Consider the following 17657-nt stretch of genomic DNA (forward strand, 5'->3'; position numbering starts at 1 on the left):
AAGCATTAACGGATCTTGTTCCAGAGAAAGGAAGGAAGAGGAAAGAGCCTGAAGTTTTTATTGAGCCTATTCCATCAGACTTTGGAACTGAAGATGACACACCTTTAGCATTGAAGAGGGTATTGAGTAAGAAAGGTGAGGATCCTAAGGAGGAAGAAAGGAAGCAACTAGTAAGAAAACTCACAAACAAGGTACCGACAAAGAAACGAGCTCCAAAGGAAACACCTTCTACTCCAAAGGAATTATTGATCACTCTATCTATTGTTGGTCATATTTTGGTATTGGAAGCTCAAGTTTCAGCTCTTGAAAGGGAAAAAGACAAAACCATAAGGAGAGTTTAAGGACTTAGAGGATTGGTGAGTCCTCGGTTGGACTCTTTGAGTGTACATAAGAAGGAATGCATTGATTTGTTTTGTAGGTCCACATTGATAGAGCTTGAGGATAAAGATTCATATGCTCACATGCTTAATGGACTTGTATCTATTTCTAGCACATTCAAATCCATTTAGGATACTTATCTAGAGATTTTGCAGAAAGCCTATCTGGAAATTTTCAAGTATATTCAGCTTCGACAAGGTATTTTGGGACACATTCTTTGCACAAAATTTCATTCTTTGTCTTGATTTTTGGTATTTTTTTGGCATTGATGTCAAAGGGGGAGGTACAAGGGAAAAATATATTCTTCTCATCAGGAGATCGGGAGATATGGAGTATTTTGTACAGATCATGATCATAGATGGATATTCAGCTCAGGGGGAGTAGTCTTAGGGTGAAATGGACAGATGGAAACCATTATCATTTTTCACATGAGTGTAGCCATCAATGTCAAACAGAGAGATTGTTGGAAATTGACACTCATTTGATTTGTTTCATATGTTGTCATTGATGGCAACATGTTCCATCTTTCATTTCTTGGTTTGGTTTTTTATCGACAGATAATTCACCGATACCAGCATGTATCTTCACGAGTAGGAAGGATTCTTTAGGTACCGGCATTGGAGGTCAACATGAGTTACAACAAGATCCGACAATCGGCAATTGATTTTGATATTTATGTATATATTTAATGAGCCGACATGTATATTCATTTTATAATTATCTATGTAAGCCGACATGAGGCATGGAGGATTGTAAGGGTATATAGGTCATTTGATTAGATCATTTTGTGATATGTATGAGAGTGATATTTTTTAATGAGAGGAATGTTGTAATGCAAAGATTATGTAAGAGGTTATTCTGGTAAGGGTTTAGGGTTTCAGAACCGGAAAATTCAGAGCATAGAAGATGCAGTAAATGAGTTCAGTTTTATGTTTTCTTATTCAAAGTAACTGTAGTCAGTGAGACTCCTTTGTGATGAGAAGTGTGCTCTAGGATGTAAGCCTTCCTATAAGTGCAGGCCCCCATATTATGTAATGTCTTTTCATGTGGCCAGTGGGTTGATATTGTGGGTCACAAATCCCACCATGGTTTTTCCTCTTTGAGGTTTTCCATAGATAATTCTCTGTGTTATGGTATTCATTTGTATGATTGGCTTATTCATTGATTTAGTTCTTTCAATTATATATGTACCAGTTTACCAGTTGGTGAATGCATGTTATAATAAGGTTAAAATTGAATATTCCTGTAGAACACTGATTCATCCTCCCCTCTTGGTGTTCTTGGATTCCAACATAAATATGGGAAGCAATTTCCTCCATGGACAGGTTATTTTCACTACCAATAATGTCAGTTTTGTTAAGCAAGACAATTGCTTGAAGGGCCATGGGCTTGGCTACTGTAAGAAATATTTCATACAACTAGAGATGTGCTTTCATTTTTGTCTGAGAAAGTGTAAACTTGACAAAGGAAGGCATATATTTCTGGTCAATTACAAACAAGTGACAATTTATAGAAAAATCATGTATATTCCACAGATGAAGGGAGTTGTGAAATGTGTTCAACGCAATGTCGTCTGCGATGGCTATAGCTAAAATGGTTCTAAAACCACACGTCAATAACATGAAAAGTCAATAACATATTTTTTTTCAAAAATTACACATCGTTGATTGTAATTAGTAGTAGTAGCTATGGTTTTGATTTTTCAAATTTTTTTTAAAAAATCAATAACACAAATTTTATAACCCCATTTTGGAGCCAGTTTAACCGCATCCGTTTGCAATGACGTTTACGAGTACCCAATTGTCAAAACTATGTTGTACACGCATTGTAAAAAGTAACCATTGAATTCAATATGGTTCTCTTATCCTTGTGACATTCAAACTAGTCATTAATGTATCTAGCCATTAAGTTTTTTATGCATGAAAGTGGTTTGTTTCACTTGTCCTTTGTGTGATACATTCAAAGTAGCCATTGATGTACTGGCATCCTTTGCTAATCAACGAATAGACATAAATTATAGACATGCTCCTATTTTTTTGTTGTTGTCAACTCTTCTATTGCTAAAGAGGGACAAAATAGGGAGGAAATTTGATAGATTTTGCATTTGGCAAAATTTTTTAATTGTTTTCATATGTGACTTAGCTGCTTATAGTTATTGTTTTGGCTTCTTGGTAGTAACAACTCATGTCATGGGATCTGTTGTGCATGCAAGGGTAAAAAAGTATACATTTCAAAGGCTCACCCGATACCCACTTAAAGATGCACTAGTAATCATGCACTTGAAATTGTCAATACTTATGCACAAATGCTCCAATAGTTGTGCACTATGGGTACCAATAAAGGTACACAAATGGATGAATCATGGTCCAAAAATGATAAAAAATGATCATCTATTGGTACATTAGAAATTTATTAATGGGATTTTAATTATTTTCTTTTAGTTTCTTTAAAGTTAGTAATTGGGGGCTTGGGTGTGCAAGGAGTGTTCAGTTAGTGGAACTATAATGGCTATTAGTGTTCTTCCTCTGTAGCAATATTTTTTTGAATTATGTGCTATTATAGTTTTAGGTCTATTAAAAAGGTAACTAAAATTTATTTATCAAAAAATATACATTTATCTATTTTAAGTTAAATCAAAATTATTAATAATTTAACATCTTAGCTAGGGGAAGCATAATAGTAATCATTAAAGATGATTTTGCATGCTCACAAATTCTTAATGGTACATCAAATTTTGATAATTTTTATTTGTTTCTTTGTATGTGACTTAACTTCTTATAGATATTGTTTTGGCTTTTGAGTAGTAACGACACAATCTATGGGATCCATTATGCACACAAGGGTCAAAAAGTACACATTGCAAAGTGTCACTCAATATCTCCCCAGTAACCATGCACTTAAAATTGCCAATACTTATGCACAAATGCCCTAATAGTTGTGTCTTATGGGTACCAATAAAGGTGTACAAATGGGCAAACCATGATCGAAAATGCTAAAAAATGGTTGACTATTGGCACATGTGAAATTTATTAATGGAATTTTAACTATTTTATTTTGTTTTCATTAAGGTTAGTAATTGGGAGGTTGGATGTGCAAGGAGTGCTTCGTTATGAGAACTACAATAGCTACTAGTGCTCTTCTCCTATATCAATGTTTTTCTCAATTATGTGATATTATTTTTTACGTCTATTAGAAAGGTAACTAAAATTTAGTTATTGAAAAAATAAATTTATCTATTTTAAATTATAATCAAAATTATTAATAATTTCAGACCTTATCTAGGGGAAGCATACTAGTAGTCATTAAAGAATATTGTGCACACTCGCAATTTTTAATGGTACATTAGATTTCGATGATTTTTTATGCTATCTATGTATGCCACTCAACTAGTTATAGCTAAATTTTTTGGCTTTTCAGTAGTATAGATGCATGCTATGGGATCCATTATGTGCATAAGGGCCAAAAAGTACACATTTCAAAGTGTTGCCCGATATCTCCTCACTAACCGTACACTTAAAATTGCCAATAATTATGTACAAATGCCTCAATAGTCATGCACTATGGGTACCTATAAAGGTGCACAAATGGGCTAATTATGGTCATCCAAAAATGCTAAAAAATAATTGACTGTTGCTATAAGAGAAATTTATTAATGAGATTTTAGTTTTTTTTCTTTTGGTTTCTTTAAAGTTAGTAATTGGGGGCTTAGTTGTGCAAGGAGTGTTTTGTTATTGGAAATCTAATAGCTAGTGGTGTTCTTCCTTTATATCAATATTTTTGTGAATTATGTGCTATTATATCTTCAGGTCTATTAAAATGTTAACACTAATATATTTATTGAAAAAATAAAGTTATCTATTTTAAATTATAATCAAAAGTATTAATAGTTTTACATCTTATCTAGGGGAAGTGTACTAGTAGTCATTAAAGCTAATTTCGCACACTCATAGATTCTAAATGGTAAATTAGATTTTGATAAATTTTTTACTGTCTCTGTATACATCTTAACTACTTATAGCTATTGATTTCACTTTTGGCTAGTAACGACAGATGCTATGGGATTTGTTATGCACGCATTAGTAAAAAAGTGGTCATTTCAAAGTGTCACTTCATACCTACTAACAGATGCCCCAATAACTATGCACTACAACCACCTCAAAAGTGGCCAATACTTATCCACAAATGCCCTAGTAGTCACGCACTATGGGTACCAATAAATTTTAACAACTCCTCAAATTAAAGTCTAGAAATTCTAACTACTAGAGGTGAAGTGGGCAGTTAATCGTACATGTAAAATTTATTAATGGGCTTTTAGTTATCTATTTTTTGTTTTGTTTTGTTTTAAGTTAGTAATTGGAGGTTCCAATAAGCAAGGAGTGAACAATAATTGGAACATACGAAGCAATTTATATTCTTCCCATATATTAAAATGCACTCATAAATAATTATCTAAAAATATACATTTTATTGAACCCTTATGAGTAAGGGTTAAAAAGAACTTTTTCATTAAAAATAAAAGATGAGCCATAGGCTAGCTTCTTCATGCATTATAAGTATGACACTAATAAATGGATTTTATGTAATTATCATTAGATATAAATTTGATTAAAAAAATGAATTGTGAAGCTGAAGCATTCACTGGTTAGGAGCGACCTCAAAGAGATCAATCTAGACCGGTCAGCAAGAGTAAACACAATAGAAACACAAAGATATGATGGAGGAAATGCAGAAAAGATCAAATTATTTCATGAAAATTGATTACTACCAACTGGTAACAACTAGGTTAAAGAAACCGGTTCACAGGCCTGCTAGAACATGCTCAAAGTACAAAATAGGTCACAACGGAGACCTTAAATCTAAAGATCTATCTTCTACACACAATCCAACTTACTTAATTACATTATAATGTGCAATTACAATCATATATACAATCCAAGGGGATCTGGTCGGCCCAAAAAGGGATCAAAACTTGAAGAACAAGACCTAATGTGTAAAACCAACAAGGTCGGCCACCGCTAAGAGATTCCTCCAAAAATCCAAAGGATGAAGTGTAGATAATGGGAAAAGGTCGACCACATGCCAAGGAACATCAAAATCAATGCACAAGGCTCTTCAAGCTTTGGAAGGGGTTCCGGTAGGTCACCAAAATAGGTCCAGGCAATCGGTAACAAGAAACTCTCAACCGGTAATAGGGAACTGTCATGGAAACCGATAATGATACCTTGATGAAAAATGATCCAAATGCGATGTGGTTTGGAAAAAAGAAATATGATCAAGTCTTCAAGTACAATCCAACTCCACAGGATCCGGTGAGCCAAAATCGGTACACATAGAAAGAAATGTTGAAACTGCAAACATAAAAAAAATGTTTTTGGTTGATGCAAGATTGCCATGAATTGGGGATGCTCTTGTATCAGACATACGGGGTTATTGAAAAAGTGAGTCTCTCACTTTGCTGGGAATAGAGGAAAACCAAGGTAGTCTACCTCTGCCTAAGAAATCCAAGATGAATCTTCAACGGGTCTATCCTTCCACTTCACAAGATACTCATGAAGATCTACAATGTTAAACACTATTATATATTTTGTTAACCCCAAAGACACTGAGAGGCAGGGGTGAATGAGTGTCTGACTGGTAGATGAAAGATTTAAACTTATTTGCAACTTTATAACTGAAATTAATATAACGGTAAGAAAATAATAATGTAGTAAAGAGAAGAAAAAGAATCAACATCAATGCACACCATAACACAAATATTTTTTGTGACGAAACCCGGTAGAGGAAAAACCTTGGTGGGATTTGTGACCCACAATATTTACTCACTCACCAATATGAATAAATATTACTTAGTACAAAAAGGGCGTGCACATGCAGGAAGGCCAACTACCTAGAGTTCACTACTCAACACAAAATGGAGTCCCACTGACTACACAATTGGATGGTTAAATCCAATAACAATGTACTTCTTTAAAATAGCATCTGCAATGCTGGATTCAGTACTGATTTAAGCTCTATCTGATACCTCTGCCAAAACCTTGCTGGTAAATGGTTCTTCTTTCACAGAGTAGTCTTTGGTTTTCTCTTCTTCTTATTCACTCTCAAAATAAATACATCAAAGTGCATATACGTTTATCCGATATCATACATACATTTTATTACCTACTTCACATACAACTACTTCTTACAAAATGACCTACAAGATCTCATACTTATATGAGTATTTACTATACATCATATTGGCTATATAATTACAATTTACATTACATAAACAATATTATTGCCAAGTTAGCTTTGGATGCCATTATGATCTATTGCCGATGTAAACTGGATGGCGGTGTGAATAAACCTTGTTGTATCTTTTGGTGCTGGTATGTGAAGTCTATTGTCGATTAAACCTATGAACCATGTTGAAGCTTGTTGCCACTTAGTTGAACCTAGTTTCCATCAATGACAACATCTACCATTCTCATCTGAGTGTATAATGCCAACAATCTCCCCCTTTGGCATTGATGGTAACACTCATGAGCAAGATAAAAAACTGTGAAATCCAAAGCTGAAAGTTCTCCCCTTGAGCAAATAATCTCCTTCTATTCACTGTTCACCATGCCTTACTTTGTACATTTTTCTCATTATACCACTCCCCCTTTGACATCAATCACAAAGGATGTCAAAAGTACCAAAAAATCAAAAATTACTTAGATACCTGTAGCCGGTTATGTACAATCTGAAAAATATCCGCCAAAACCAAGTTAAAACTCTGCAAAAACTATTGCTCCAGTGATCTATCTCCTTGAATTTTTGCCCTGAATAGTTCATTCTGGTGTGTTAGTAGATTATCCAATCTAGGACCAAGTTTATTCTTCAACTCATGGGTTTTCAACTTCAACCTTGCTTTTTCCTTTTCCAGATTTTCAATCTTTTCTTCATATATAGCCATTTCTTGTTCCAAAACTAATGTTAGTTACGAAGAACTAATCATGTTATCTGCAATGTCATCAATCTCCTTCTGAGTTTTCTTTATCTATTCATTAATGTATTCAGTTAAATGATGAGGTTTGCAAGCTTCCCTATACAATTCCTTGTATTCCAAAATAGTTGAATTCAATGCTGGTAGCAATGAATCAATCTGTTATGTACAATCCTTTATTATTTTGTCAAAGAAATCTTTCTTTTCCTTTTTTTACTCTTTTCTTAATAGTTTCCTCATTTATTTTATCTATAGACTGAATGTTAGAAGAAATGAATTTGGACAATGTGTCCAATTTACTTATTGAGCCAACCATGTGATCTACCTTGCATGTTGGTGTAATCATTTGCAAAATTGATAGAGATTCATCAATAGCCTTAAATTCTAAGACATTGCATTCAGTTATCTTCTTTATTGAATCCAGTAGTCCATTAGTGAATTTGTTAGTCTAAAATCTACAGTAGAAGTATTGGGAGAAGTGCTAGGTTTTGCAATAATTTTATTCTCTTCTCCAGATACCTATTCAGCCATCTTAACCACTTCCTTATTCACTTTCTCTTCCTTATATTCATCCTTGTTTTCATTCTTATTCCCTGCTAGTTCAGATTGTGTCTGTTCATTTTCGTTTTCTACAGATATATCAACATTCTATTGAGTGTCAACTACCTTTACCGGTTGTTGTTCTGATTTTCTTTCTTCTACAACAACACCTCTCATTGGATCAAGTTGCATCAATCCCTTGTAACAATTTTAACAAACTTCGAAGCATCTTTCATTATTTTATCTCTTTTCTTCCTCTGGTTTTCAATAGTAACATCACTCTCTATAGTTTCTGCAATGCCAAAGATCTTTTCAGTAGGTTCCCGTGGGGCATCTAGGAGTATCTTGGCATAAGATTCCCAAATATTGGAGTCCACTTCATATCCCATCTTAGTTATCAAGACTATTCTAGGTATAAGTGCCTCCATCCGTATTTCATCTCTTTTAATTACAAAGCAGATATGTTTGTCATATTTATCAACAATGCTTTGAGGGATTCTTTCCCTTTGTCTCTTTTTTGCTTGAAAGTCTTTGAAATTCACTTTTACCTTCTAGTCACCATCTAAGAGCATGCCGGTAATTGCCTCCTTTATATGTTTTCCAACAAAAATATCATAGGCAAAGTCTTTGTGGCCTATATTGGGAATCTCCTTTGAAAAATATAGTGTCAGACATACAAGTAAATTGCGAAACTTGAAAGTTCCCTTCTTATCACCTTTAATCTTATCCAAATTTTCTATCAATTCATCTTTCAACCACTCACAAATATCAATTTGAGCATTTTTCATTACCATCTCATCAGCACTATGATTGCATAGACTTGAAATAGAATTCAGCCTATTAGTATGTGCCACCTTATATCCAATAACCATACTAGCATATTTGACATTTTTATCAGTTATATCACTAACCCTAAGTGATATATTATCTGATGTTGCACTGCTTAAGTTCATAACCTCTTTGTTTGGAATTTTCTATTTCTTCTCAGGCCTTTTGTCAGTAGAAGGTAAACCAGTAACAATAGCCATAAAAATTCACTGGGAACTCTGCTAAAAACATAACAGACAATCTCATCTAAAAATTCAGGAATGTGAAGGATGTCTACAAACCCTAAAACTTCTACAATCTTGTGTTCTAGTTTGACTACACCTTCTTTGTCAATGATAACATTCATGAACATGTTCTTTATATCCTTGGACCCTAAATCTTTGATGTTACAGTGAATGTATGTCCTAGGGTCTTTAGCAAATTCAACTCCCTTCAGAATATTTGAAAATACACGAATGGTGTCATCCAACTTAGCTATCTTAGGGATTATTTTAAATACTGGTCTAGGACGCTTGATATTTTCCACAATAGTAGGGTTTGCAATTAATTCAGGAATGAAAGATGAAGAAGCCATGTCGTAAGATAAATACCTTTTAACTGAAAACCTTGGATGCCTTGAAAAATACTTGTTGCTTCGCTTCTAGAATGTCGATACTCAAATTTTGTGCTCTTCGAATGCTTAAAATCTTAGGTGAATTGAAATGAGAAATTTCAATGCTTTATAACCAAAAAGTTAACTTACAACCACAATAAATGCTTTTTCGGTTAAGTGACTACTGAACATATGTGCTAGTAAAGAAGAATTGACTTATTACCACCATTTGAGGGTAAAATGCATGATCTTCAATTTGTTGCCTTACCCCTAAGGATTACTCCTTAGTTAGATGAAGAATCTCTTTCCGATGCAGGAATCCTCTATTCTGCTGGTGCAGAGACAGATTCATCATTTCTCTAATCTCTCTTCTTGACCCATTGTTTAGTGAATTCTTGCTTGATTTCATTTACCTTTCCTTGTCTTTGTCATTAGATCCTTTGTTGTTTGTCGGTACATTCTTACTTCTGCAAAATCTTGCAATATGCCCAATCTTGTTACATGCATAACAAGTTACATTGTTTCTTTGAATAGTTTTTCCATAACTTTGACTGGTTTGAGTTTTGCATTGATTAGATAGATGTCCAAATATACCTCAAACATAGAATTTTACATTCATTCTACAATTGTCTGAGTTATGACCATGTTTATTGCATTTGGAACATTGACCCGTGGATGAGTTTGTATTTTGATTATTCTTAAATCTACACTGATTTGCTCTATGACCAAATTTTTTACAATTAAAACATATCTCATTGAATTTATAAGCAATAGGTTGCCTTACCGGTTTGTTGTGATCATGATTGTTTGTAGTTCTGAAACTTTCTCCATGTTCAAATCCAAGTCCAATTGTTTCTCCATCTGGTTTTTGACTTTTCAGCATATGATCAAGCTTGTCTAAACTCTTTTTGAATTTGTCTTTGTATTCATTTGCAGTGACCAAATCACTTTCCAGAGTGATAACTTGTCTCATAAGTTCCTCTTTGTCATGTTGCATGTGAATCAAATTTGTTTAAAGCATATAATTTTCATAACTAAGCCTTAGAGATTCATTTGATCTTTCATTAAGTCTTTTGGCCAAATCTTCCTGATTCTTCTTTCTATCTTCAATATCCTTACATAGTCTCATGGTTAAATCTTGCATCTCATTCTTCATGTTACTGTTCTCTTGTCTCAGTTTCACTACAATATCTCTGAGAGTTTCTTTTTCTTCATTATCTTGTTTTTGTAGTTGCACATGTAATTATTTTCTCTTATTCTTGGCTATAACCAGGTTTTCTTGAAGTGCTTTGATGAATTCCCAACCAAATCTGAGTTCATCTTCCATTCTGATATTCTTTAATTTTACTACATCAAAATCTTCAAGATCTCCTTCCAACTATTGTCTCAAAATTTCCATCAATACCAGTTTAAAAATCTTCCTCAAGTTGTTAGGCTTCTGCAAATAGAGGACCAGGCTCTGATAACAATTTTTAGATATTAGGTTACCCCAAAGACACTGAGAGTGGGGGATAAACTAGTGTCTGATTGGTAGATGAAAGATTTAAACTTATTTGCAACATTATAACTAAAATTAATATATCGATAAGCAAATAATAATGCAGTAAAGAGAAATAATAGAATCAGCATCAATGCACACCATAACGCAAATATATTTGGCGAGGAAACCCAGTAGGGGAAAAACCTCAGCGAGAACTGTGACCCACAATATTTACTCACTAGCCAATATGAATAAATATTACTTAGTTCAAAAGGGGTCTGCACATGCAAGAAGGCAAACTACCTAGAGCTCAGTGCTCAACACAAAATGGAGTCCCACTAACTACACAATTGGATGGTTAAATCCAATAACAATGTACTTCTTCAAAATAGCATCTACAATACTGGATTTAGTACTGGTTTAAGCTCTGTCTGATACCTCTACCAAAAACTTGTTGGTAAAGGGTGAACTCACAATAATGGTTCCCACTTTTTTGCCACTTTTGACACTGAGATGTACATTTTTAAAATAATCTTCAACTTCCAAGAACTATAACTTTTAAACTATTAAAAATTTGAAGATGATGTAAATTAGTGATTTCTAGCATTTTGTTTGTAGATTCTATATACATTTTTTTCAAATTTTTTTGAAAGATTTTTTAAAAAAAATTCCATCTCCCTCGAAAAGTAGTTTTTTACAACAAACTACATTTTTTAAGAGTGATGTCCCTCCCGAAATGCATAACTTTTTTTCTATAAATGATAAAAACTCAATTCTTTCGAATTTTGGTTTGTAACATCAATATCCAGGGCTTGCATTTGGTTTTATAGTGATATGTTCAATATTTTTCATTTTATAAAGTTTTGAAGTCCGACTAGTTATAATTCAAACATAGGTTTACGTTTGAACACATAACTTGTTCTATATAAATCGAAATTCAATTTTTTTTTTTTTGTTAGAAAGAAGACATCAATACCAAGGGCATAGATATTTTTCAGAATTTTTTTGAATTAGTTTCTTATTTTTCCCAATGCGTTGAACAGAGAAGTTCATTTTCGGTGAAAAACGAATTTTTGATAAAATTAAAAAATCAAGAACATAATAAATTCAAAATATAACAAAATTATATTCGTTGGAAAGATTGTTTCGAGTACTACCATCTAATATTTTTGGGTAATCAAGATTATTTCATTCATGTATTGAACCAGAGCTTCGAAGTCATTAATTCTTCAGAACTCTAAAATTTTTTGGGAGAAACTTCTAATTTTGGGGTTTCGATCGAACACGTGTTCGATCGGATTGGGTTCGCTCGAACCAAAATGGGTTCGAGCGAACCCCCATTCACTCAAACCGGCGAGCTAGATTTTGGCACGCATATTTTTGTAACTGCCATGTTCGAGCGAACCCAACAATTTTTAACTGTCGGCTTTTGTTAGAACTTGGGCCAACGCATTTTTTGTTTTTTTCTTCATTTGTGGAATCGTATAAATATCCATAATTTTTTTTTCACTTTTTATCACTCAAATGATTAAAATAATTCGCACTTTTGGATGAAAGAAGATATTTGAAAATTATTTTGAAGGCGAATAATTTGAAGGTTTTTTGTAAAAGCATGGGGAACAAGAAGAGAAGGCAAAATAAGACTTCAAGGAATTATTCTCCCGAAATGGAAGAAAGATATCGAGAACAAAGAAGACAAAGATATCATGATGCAAGTATGTATTTTTAATTTTATTTCTATTTAATTTAATATGTATTACGTATCAATTAATTAGAATTCAATATTTTTTATCTAATATTTTTAATAGGATTAAAAATAATTTTGTTTTAATTGGAAAACATAATTAATTTGAGATAATACATGTGTATTTGCAAATTTCAATTTCCATCAACTTGCTTGTTGTGTAATTGCATTTTTCTCCTATAATTAAGTTCATTTATAATAGATAAGACCTATTAAGTCATAAAATTAATAAGACCTATTATGTCATAATTTTTAGGTTCTAAATTATATATATTGAATATTTAATCTACATGTACAAGTAATTTCATGTGATAGGTCCTTTAATATCACATAATATATTTGTCTTAAGGGTAGTTAAGTATATTAATTTTGTGAAATGTTTTTTCAAATGTGGTCATATTGATTTTAATAATAAGGCCTATTAGGACTATTACATTGATTATAGTTCTTAAATGTGACATAAATTTATAACAAAGAAGATATTTAATTTAATATGTATTACGTATCAATTAATTAGAATTCAATATTTTTTATCTAATATTTTTAATAGGATTAAAAATAATTTTGTTTTAATTGGAAAACATAATTAATTTGAGATAATACATGTGTATTTGCAAATTTCAAATTCCATCAACTTGCTTGTTGTGTAATTGCATTTTTCTCCTATAATTAAGTTCATTTATAATAGATAAGACCTATTAAGTCATAAAATTAATAAGACCTATTATGTCATAATTTTTAGGTTCTAAATTATATATATTGAATATTTAATCTACATGTACAAGTAATTTCATGTGATAGGTCCTTTAATATCACATAATATATTTGTCTTAAGGGTAGTTAAGTATATTAATTTTGTGAAATGTTTTTTCAAATGTGGTCATATTGATTTTAATAATAAGGCCTATTAGGACTATTACATTGATTATAGTTCTTAAATGTGACATAAATTTATAACAAAGAAGATATTTAATTTAATATGTATTACGTATCAATTAATTAGAATTCAATATTTTTTATCTAATATTTTTAATAGGATTAAAAATAATTTTGTTTTAATTGGAAAACATAATTAATTTGAGATAATACATGTGTATTTGCAAATTTCAATTTCCATCAACTTGCTTGTTGTGTAATTGCATTTTTCTCCTATATAATTAAGTTCATTTATAATAGATAAGACCTATTAAGTCATAAAATTAATAAGACCTATTATGTCATAATTTTTAGGTTCTAAATTATATATATTGAATATTTAATCTACATGTACAAGTAATTTCATGTGATAGGTCCTTTAATATCACATAATATATTTGTCTTAAGGGTAGTTAAGTATATTAATTTTGTGAAATGTTTTTTCAAATGTGGTCATATTGATTTTAATAATAAGGCCTATTAGGACTATTAAATTGATTATAGTTCTTAAATGTGACATTTAAATTTATAACAAAGAAGATATTTAATTTAATATGTATTACGTATCAATTAATTAGAATTCAATATTTTTTATCTAATATTTTTAATAGGATTAAAAATAATTTTGTTTTAATTGGAAAACATAATTAATTTGAGATAATACATGTGTATTTGCAAATTTCAATTTCCATCAACTTGCTTGTTGTGTAATTGCATTTTTCTCCTATTAAACATGTTGAATAATTTAGGTGAACTATTTATATTCAACTTCACGTACATGCAAAAACATTTCAGATTAGGAGGTCTATTATGCAATAATAGGTCTTAAATATACTCACATGTGACAAATTATAGTCCACTTACATTATGGTCCATAACAAATTAATATGAGGTCACCTAAGTTATCGTATGCATGCATCAAAATATTTGTACTTTTAATTTTCAAAATTGGAATTTCTAATTTATCAAAATTTTATTTTATGTGTTAAATTAGTGCTCAAAATTAGAGATTGAACTTTAATCCTAACCTGAGAACAAATTGAACTTTAAACCTAAACAGGTAATTTAATTAGAGTTATAACAATAAGGTCTTAAAAGTATTTAAATTTAATAAACCAAATTGAATGGGCTTTAATTTTAACATGTAAAGCTTTAAGCCAAATTCACCCCTATTCTTAATCCTAATTGAATAATCTCTGATTAATTCAAGAACCTTACACAAACTCTTAAATTATGTGCAGAACGGGCAAATGAACCTGTTGAAGAACATAATATAGTTGATGAACATAGGGAGGAGATTGTCCAAGTTGAACCAATGGAGACCTTTGAAGGAGAGGGGTCAGGCTCCTTACCTCCTACCACTGATATGGATGAGCATATTGTGGATCTAGCTAAACAGGTGAAGAGAAATATTTCTTACAAAAATTTAGATCATTTACTTGAAATGGATGTGGATGAGTTGAAATGTCTCAGTGAAGAACCTAGACATACTAAAAGGAGGTCAATGAATAAAAGTGCAAAAGAAATAATGTCGCATTTCAACAATCTTGATACTACACTAGAAAAAGCTCAATTGTTATCAATTGTACTTACTCATAAAGACTTAATAGATCCAATGAAATTGTTGGGTATAGATACAACAAATCAAAAGAGAAAATATTCTCAGCTACAAAAATCTATTGTTGATAATGTTAAGAAAGGTTTGGTGAACATTGGTAAAAAATCTCGAAAACTAGATAAGACCATTTCAAGAAGAGTGATGTTGACATCTTTAGTAAATGAAAGATTGCCTCAAAAAAGACAAATCTCTTCACTGTCATCTAAGTTTGGTTTTAGTAGAAGGACAATATCTAAATATGTTAAAAGGAGAAAGATTTTGGATGATACTACCTCAGAAGGGAATTGGGCAATTATGTGTATAGCTCCTCGTTCTGATAGAATTGAAGATGTTGTTAGAAACTTTGTGACAAGTTTTTGGAATGATAATACTCGCCCTTCATCAAATAGTAGAGATGTTATCAAGCAAAGGATTGGTCCTGATCATTATGATCTCCATGTAAAACATTGGATAGACACAACAAAACATGAATTGTATGTATTGTTTACTAAAACAAACCCTCATATAAAGATTGGACAAACCATGTTTGAACGGTTAAGGCCATATTATGTGAAGTTAAACAAAGTTTTCGAAACTTGTTGTTGTCGTTATCACATCGAATTTGACTTGTACTATCAGGTGTTTCGAAAGATTAGAGAAGATAATGATGGTTATGAAAATGCTCCTCCTAAACGAACAAGTCAATTCATAGCATCCATCTTATGTGATAAATCAGATGATAATGCAACTGGTCAAATAAATTGCATAAGAGGAATTTGTGGAACATGCGGGGACTTGGCTAAATTGCCTTTGAGAGATGAAGATACTAACATGAGGAAGATGGTAAATTGCAAGAGTTATAAGTACAAAAAAATTGAAACAAAATTTGGAAAGGAATCTACAAGACTAGATTATGTAGAAGAGGAAATACCTATTGGAACATTTATGGAAAATTTTCGTAAGTTGATAAAACCATACATATGCCATGGTTTTTTTGCCAAGTGGCAAGCAGAACAATTTAAAAGATTAAGAGACACTTTCCCACTTGGAACTATTTTATCTGTAGTTGACTTCGCAGAGAATTACTCTTTTGTGCATCAAAAAGAGATTCAATCAGAGTATTATTTTTCAAAGCAAATCACTATTTTCGTGCATGTGTGTTATCGACATGCACAGATGAATTTAGATCGTGTTGATAGTACATTTGAAAATTGTGTCATTAAGAAAGAGTACCACTTCTATATCAGTGATGATAAGGAGCATGACACACTTTTTGTACAACATTGCTTTAAGAAGTTTTTTGAATATTTGAAAGATAGAGGCATAACAATAGTTAAACATTTTGTTTGGTCTGATGGATGTGCGGCACAATTCAAATCTTCGAGGCCATTTTATACACTATGTAGATATCATCGAAATGACAAAATACCACATGTTTGGAGTTTTTTTGAGAGTGGTCATGGAAAGGGTGAACATGATGGTGCAGGAGCTTGTATCAAACATGCTATAAGAAAGCATCAAATAAAGTACACAGGAGAACGTATAGAAAATGCACATGATGTTGTTGAATGGTGTAAGAAACACTTTGAGCAACCTAATTATCCTGGGGAATCATCATCAAGAACATATAAGCCCATTCCATATAGAGTGTTTTGGGAGATAACCGGTACGTGTTCTCTTTTAGTATTTTATTCTATTTTTTTTTAATTTAACAACTTGATCTACATGTACATTCTTGTACACATGTACATTTTACAGATGTGGATAGAAAATCAATGCATGGATGCAAGAGTGTGGAGAGGACAAGATCTTTGCATTGTGTCATGAGTACAGATAATCGCCCATGGACATTATACACTAGAGATTATTCATGTTTTTGTTCTGAATGCATTTTCGAAAACTATGTTGATTGCAAGAACCAAGAGCTTGGATATGTTAGTGAATGGAAAATGGTGCCACTAGATGTTTCTGACACATACGAGGATTCAAATGAGGATGAAAACTTTGAAGACATTCCTTTGATTTCTGGTGATTACGATCATATTTCAGGATTGATTAAAAAAGGTATGTATGTACATGACGTACACATGTAAACATTTCCTTAAAAATGACATATAACTTAGAATTTATTTAACTTGTGTCAAATTGCAGGAGATATTTTTGCAGTCATAGTAGAAGATGGAAATATAGAAGGTGTTAGTTATTATTTATTGCGTTGCACAGAAGAGAGAAAGAAGTTATCAAAATATGAGATGAGTGATGGAATGTCATTTCCCACAGGTTTGAGTTCTGATTTGAATATGTACATACATACAAATCGCTTGTGTGAAATTTTTTAATTTCTCACGTTTCTTATATACATGTACATGCAGGATCAGTTGTAGTGCAAGGGACATATTTCAAACAAGTTAAAATTGTTCAACATGGGATTCATTTCACTGAATACCAAATTGATAACAAGGTATATCAGTATAGTCACTTGGTCATTGCTGTTGGCCTAATTCTTCAAACAGTTCCACGTCGAGGGCGGACTCAAAAGTGGAGACTAGATAGTGAAGATCATGACAAAATATTAAGTGTTATTGAAGAGCGTTGTGAACCACTTGATGTGGTATG

Source organism: Cryptomeria japonica, chromosome 4, assembly GCF_030272615.1.
Source record: "Cryptomeria japonica chromosome 4, Sugi_1.0, whole genome shotgun sequence".
Classification (NCBI taxonomy): Eukaryota; Viridiplantae; Streptophyta; class Pinopsida; order Cupressales; family Cupressaceae; genus Cryptomeria; species Cryptomeria japonica.